Consider the following 6,609-nt stretch of genomic DNA (forward strand, 5'->3'; position numbering starts at 1 on the left):
TGGACCATTTCCTTGTAGCAAAAGAAAGGAATCTTACACCACGAGGACGCGTGGACCCCGTATGTTGCGCGATGATGCCCTTTATTTGGTCACATTTATCACTTTGTAATTCGGAAACAAATGAGATGACGCAACATGCGTTATTTCTTCAGATTACATAAGTTCCAGTCAATAGACCTAATATCGGAAAGTTTAAAGAAATTTAAGGATGGCCTTTAAAAACAAAAGATTGTTACAGTACCGCTAGTTCAACAATAGGCCTGCACTTGGGCGCCTCTAGTGAATTTTTATTTCCGCCTAGTGCATATATATTTACCTCAAACTTACATGAATTTCATGGGATTAGGCTGAAGAAATCGCGTTCGTCGGCGAGATACGCAGAATAAAATACTACCAGCCCTACCCCTATCCAGAAAATGGGGGTAAGCGAAACTGGTCATGTGTGTACCTGACCTACTACTTTTCCTTCACTTTCCTACTACTTTTTCTTCCCTTTCCTACTACTTTTCCTCGTACTATTTGTCCTTCCGTTACGTTGTACGATTCTCAGCTAGTCGCTTTTTTCGCTTGCTTTCGATGTCTCGAGTTTGTTCGGCGGCGTGGTTAGCAGCATTCGCCCGCCATTGCCGCTTGGCTTGCGATTCTTCGAAATTAAATTTCTTCAAAATTAAATTAGTCCATCACGCAAGACAATGAATGGCTCATACCCCCTTAAGCAATGGCTCATACCCCCGTAAACGCGGCCTCTCCATTACGACGACAGTAGAGAGGAGGAGTAATAAACTTTATTTGGAGAAACGAGCAAACGCTAAAATCGTCCGAGGTGGGCGGCGTCCCTAATCCAGGATGCCGTGGGCCTGAGCCGATAACTTGGCCCTGCTACCCAGGTGATGCTGGTCTTCAGGGCTCGGGCTTGTCAGCTGAGCCTCCCACTGCTCGACGGTTGGTCCGGTGATGGGTGGTGTCGATGGGTTTTGTTGACATTCCCATACCATGGGGTAGAGGGTATTGGGCGCAGAGTAGAAGGCGCATTTGTGAGTGTAGCTCGTAGGATACATGGCGTGTAGCAGGGTGCCGTGCGGGAATGTGCCGGTCTGTAGTTTTCGGAAGATCACTGCCGCTTCTCTTGTTAGCTTGGGATGCGGGGGTGGGTAGATCCTCCTGCCCAGTCTGTAATGACTCAGGATATCGGCGTATCTTTTCGGGACGCTATCATGTTGTTCTGCCGGTGCTCGTGAACCCGGTGGGATAGCCCGGAGAATGTGATCTCGGGCAGCAGCGTTAGCCGCTACATTACCCACCAGGGACTCGTGTCCCGGGGCCCAGACAATGTACAGTTCTTGAAAATTGTCTAGTTTTTCGAGGATGCTCAGGGCTTGTTTGGAAATGCGGCCCTTTTGGTAATTTCTGCATGCTGTTTGTGAGTCCGTAATGACCGTGATGTGATCTTCCACTCGCTTGCCCGTAGTGGCTGCCAGGGCAATCGCCGTTTCTTCCGCGCAATCGATGTCTGGAGTGCTTACCGAGGCCGCTGCTACCTCTTGTCCTTGGCCGTTGATCACGCTGATAGCGTGGACCGCTCTGTTCTTGTACTTTGCCGCGTCGGTGTATCTGACTTCTCCTTGTTTTGGTCCTTCGTAGGCCTTACGTAGAGCTTGCACTCTCGCTCGCCTCCTTTCTCTGTTGTATTCAGGGTGCATGTTTCTCGGGATGCTGGCCACCGTGATCTTCTCCCTCAGGGGTAGAGGAACCCACTGTTTTCTGGACTCATATTCGACTAAGTAGCCTGCAGTCTTATTAGGGTGTCCCTGCCCGCGCTGGTGAGCTTGAGTCGCTCTATCTGGCTCGTCTTGTGGGCCTCTGCTAGTTCCTCCCAAGTATTGTGGATGCCCAGGCTGAGTAGGTTCTCCATCGACGTCGTCGATGGAAGCCCCAGTGCCAGCTTGTAGGTCTTTCGTATTACAGTGTTCAATTTGTCTCTCTCGCTGTTCTTGAGACCCAGGTACGGGGTGCCGTAAGTGACTCTGCTGATTATCAGGGCTTGTATTAATCTGATTGTGTCCTGCTCTTTCAGGCCGTGCTTTTTGTTAGTCACTCTTCGCACCAAGTGCGCGACTTGGGTAACTGTCGCTTGCAGCTTTTCAATGGCGGCGAGACCGGCACCGTCCTTCTGGAAAGTGAGGCCCAGAATACGGAGTACGTCCACCTTGGGTATGTTGACTCCATGTAGGGTCAACGTTGGGTCCGGTGTCTCCTGCGGAGGCCGCCCTCTTGTCCTCCTTTTGAGGATCACGAGATCCGACTTTTCTGGCGCGCATGAAAGACCGCAGCGGTGTAGATAATGCTCGGTCCTGTCGATGGCTTCCTGCAGGGCGTCTTGTTCGCCCACCGATCCCGTGCACGTCCATATGGTCAGGTCGTCTGCATATATTGCGTGACGGATACCCCTGATGTTCTCCGACAGGTTCGGCAATCCCCGGTCGGTGATCTCCCCGTTGCTGTTCGACAGTAGAGAAGTGAAATATTACGTTGGAATGATGAACGACAATGGAGCCAGCTGGGGAAAAACACGACGACGACGAACGCGGGAGCAGTGGCACGAGCTCGTGCCGAGCACGAGCACGAGCGCAACCCGAGGGCCGCCAACCGGCCAGCTGCGGAAGAAGATGACGACGCTCTAGGCAATGCTGATGATGATAGTTTTCAGTGTACACTGACCCCGACAAAAGTGAGCCAATAGAGCTGCGCTTAAAATCTCGACTTTTACGAATATTGTGCAGCATTCCGTTCTCGCGATATTTTCCCCCCATTAAAGCGGTCATGGTCTGTAATAATTGATCAGAATCAATGAAATGGGCCCGTGCTCTATCACTGAATATTTTTGGGGCCACATTCACAACAGTTTCTTTTGAGGGGGGGAGGCAAAATCGGCAAAAGCCGCAAGAAGCAATTCTGACTGACCGTGCACTTACATATTGCTTTCGTGAAGACAGAGTTTTTCCTCGCTATACTAAGCTTGCTTTAGTTTTCCTTGGCACCCGGTCAAAATTCTTTTTCAGCAAAATTAAAAACGTTCACCAGACATGCCCGGCAGAACTTATCTGAACACACCCCAGAGAAGGCGCGGATATGAAAAAAGCATCAATGCATTGATAAATCGATAAATATGGTAGTAAGTTGTTGGGAGTTACCGATTAGGAAGGCTGTTTCATTACGAGCATGGTCATTGAATTTATGAATGTCCAATCCAGGTTGATTCGGAATAGACGAGAGCGGCCTTCTACAGCAAGCGTAGTGAAAGGTGCGCAAGGCCATCTAGAGGTAGCCAAATTCTAATTTAATCCAATTTCAGCAGGCTGCTTTCAGGTAATGGCACGCACGGCACGAAGTATGACTGCCTCTGTTAATGTGTAAGGCGTTGTCCTGATTCAATTCACAACAACGTATAGGCTTTTCATAAAAGCATTGATTTTGCCACGTTTGCTTCGCTTCATTTTATCTGTAATCCCCCTATTTCTCATAATGAAGTGCAACAGAAAGCAGGCGAGGCTTATCCGCAATAGTGTTGAGTACAGAAAGAAAAAAAAATTCTCTATAAAGACTAATCCCTGAATGTCCACGATACGTATAGCGCATAAAGGTTAAGCCTGTACCAAGCAAAGCCTGAAGAAATATTTCTTCTATTTCTTTTAAAGAAATATAATAGTTGAAAGACACTTGTCAGCACATTTAAATGGTTAAAGGCACCTAACGTAATTTGAGTCAGGACCTTTCGCGCAGAAAGAGACAATTTCTGTCTTCTGTAACCTTCCAAGACGTACCTGTTTTTTAATGATTTCACAAATGCTGCACATTATTCAACAATATTACACTTTCTTGTCAACCTTTGCTCGTGTTCTAAGGTGGTTTTGGTAGCAGCAGTCGATGATCACTCAGGAAACATGTTTACATGGTAGAGAGGCGCAGCTTTACTTTCGGAGTACGTGAGTGGGACTTATATTGGACAAAAAGAAGCTTATTTGCCACAGTTAAGTCGCTTTCACAATAAACATTGTTATAATTAAGCGTCAAGAAGCCACCTGAAGGTTCCAAGTTTATTCATAAAGTTGACTAATATTCGCCTCGTGCGGGGATATCACGCTTGCGATACTATTTAAATGACTTTAAATGCTAGATAATTAGACACGCAAAACGAAGATTTTTTAATGGCAGTGTGAAAATATACAGCTCTATAATTTTAGTAGTTTGTCGTACTTCAGGACTACCACTGAAAAGTCATCAAGAATACCTAAAGAAATATAATTTATACGCCGCGAACGCTTGGCACATATAACGTATTGTAATCTTCAAGCAACTCATGGTCGATACACAACGGGGAGAGCATTATGGGTTACTCAGTTATACGCTGTTTTCTTGCAGTTTCAACGAGATCGGCCAGTTCGATGTCGCTGCTGTCATCGACCTTGTCTTGAATAGGACTGGAGCCTCGAGGGTGACGATTCTGGGTTTTTCGCAAGGTGTTACATCGAGCCTCGTGCTCCTCTCAACAAAACCAGAGTACGACGCAAAGGTGCGTCACTGAACCTTCTTTTTGCGCAGAGCATTGGAGAAGACACTGTTAATAATAACACCCCGCTTGGCCTACTTGAGGCACCATGCTTTATTTCAATCAAAAAGTGTTTACAATGCAATTCCAGTAATTGCACTGAAGTTAGAGTGGATGTATGACATAATTCTGGTATGTTTGATTATTTCACTGTGTACTAAATTGGAGTGACACATTTGCCTTTATTGTTTGGTAGGAATGTTTTGTAGAAGACATTGTGTACTCTGGCCAGATGTCATGGCTATTGACGAGCATATGAATAATGCTGTCCTATCCAACCAATTCCTTTTGTCTGACTGATTTGTAATGAAGCGTACCGAATGAGAAGAAGTCTGAGAACATCGGAGGGAGCGGGGGGATTGAAGAGGAGAACAAAGAAGTTAGAAATGGCGACATGACGCTTTTTTGATCTGTTTGAGATGTGCGGGCTTATTAAATGTAATTTAGGAGATAAACAGACACTTCTTGTCAAAGGGCACCATGAGACAGTTCAGACAATTACTTTTTATTCACGGCCTAGTTGTGTTTTGATCGCCTTGAAGTTTGATCGCCCGACAACTGAACGAAGATGTGGGTGACATTTTTCGTGGAGAAGTACAATGACCGAGTGGTATTCAAAGGCTACCAAGTCGAGGATAATTCCCCGGTCGACCTCCCTTTGGATACAACGGGTGAGCTCCTGGATGTTGTTCTGGATCGAGCTTCTGTGTCGCCCGAAGAGCTTCTTAAACGAGGTTCGGCGAAGGTGAATATCCCAGTGACCCTGTTTAACCAGCTTGTACTCGGACGACAATTCGGTCGTGCAGCATCATGTGACGAGATATCAACAATTCTTCGGGCCATAACGACGCAACAGCAACAATTTTTGCAACAGAATGCCATGACGGAAACTCTCCTGTCTGCTTTAGGCCACAAACGAAACCATCCAATTGAAATTTTACGGCTTGAAACTTTTGACGGGTCTTCAGATAACCCAGAAGGGTGGATGACTTTTTATGAGGCCGCAGCAAAATACAACGGATGGCTGTCTGACCAAGACCGGGTCTTAAAGATGCGACAATTTCTCAGTGGTGTAGCAAGAAAGTGGCATGAGTTGCGGTTCTTAGAGCATGTTTGCGAACCTTGGTGCATGTGGAAAGAGAACTTCTTGTCTACATTCAAAACAAATAGCGTACAGCGATGGGACCAGGCGCTGCTCTACCGTTTGAGGTCTGGTTCACCGCTTGACTACTTCCTTGAGAAGCAGCGACTGCTTCGACTTGCTGAACCAGAGTTGCCATTAAGATCAGTCTTAGCACTTGCAATTCATGGTCTCCCGAGAGATTTGCAATGGCATGCACAAATAAACGGGCCGGAAACTCTCGAAGCTCTACTATAGCTGCTACAAGTATTGCCTCACTACTGGTCTGAGAGGAGCTGCAAGACGAGGCCATATGTTCCACGTCAGTGAGATACTCAGTCGAGCAACTCGGATGCAAGGTCGCCGCAACTTAAAAACAGTGCAAATATTAGACTTAGAGCGACCGACTCACGACCCGGTGACGCCTTGCAGTCACCAGCACTGTCCAAACAGAAACAAATGCCACAAAAGCCTCAGTGTGTTCAACCGAAACTAAACGAGACCATCCTACTGATTTCTTCAAGTTTACTTCACATACACCTTGAAGTGAACGGACAGAACCTGCGAGCTCTTGTCGACAGTGGAGCTTCAGCATCGATACTCAAGAGAAGCAGAGCAAATGCAGAAGACATATTCACAGGCAGATCAGTCCTTGTACGAAGGTATGATGGTCATGAAAAGAAACACTGCGAATGGATAAGCTTAAAGCTAAAATATCAGTCGCAGTACGTGAAGGTTCTTGCCTTGGTGATAGAAGGTGTCGAATACGACTTCCTTCTCTCTCGCCCGGACATGAAAGTGTCGAGGTTAAACATTCATTGGGACGACACTGTGTCTGTAAGCCCTGATGAAGAGAATTTCAAACGTTTGAGTGATGCAAACC

This window comes from Dermacentor silvarum, chromosome 9 (assembly GCF_013339745.2).
Source record: "Dermacentor silvarum isolate Dsil-2018 chromosome 9, BIME_Dsil_1.4, whole genome shotgun sequence".
Lineage (NCBI taxonomy): Eukaryota > Metazoa > Arthropoda > Arachnida > Ixodida > Ixodidae > Dermacentor > Dermacentor silvarum.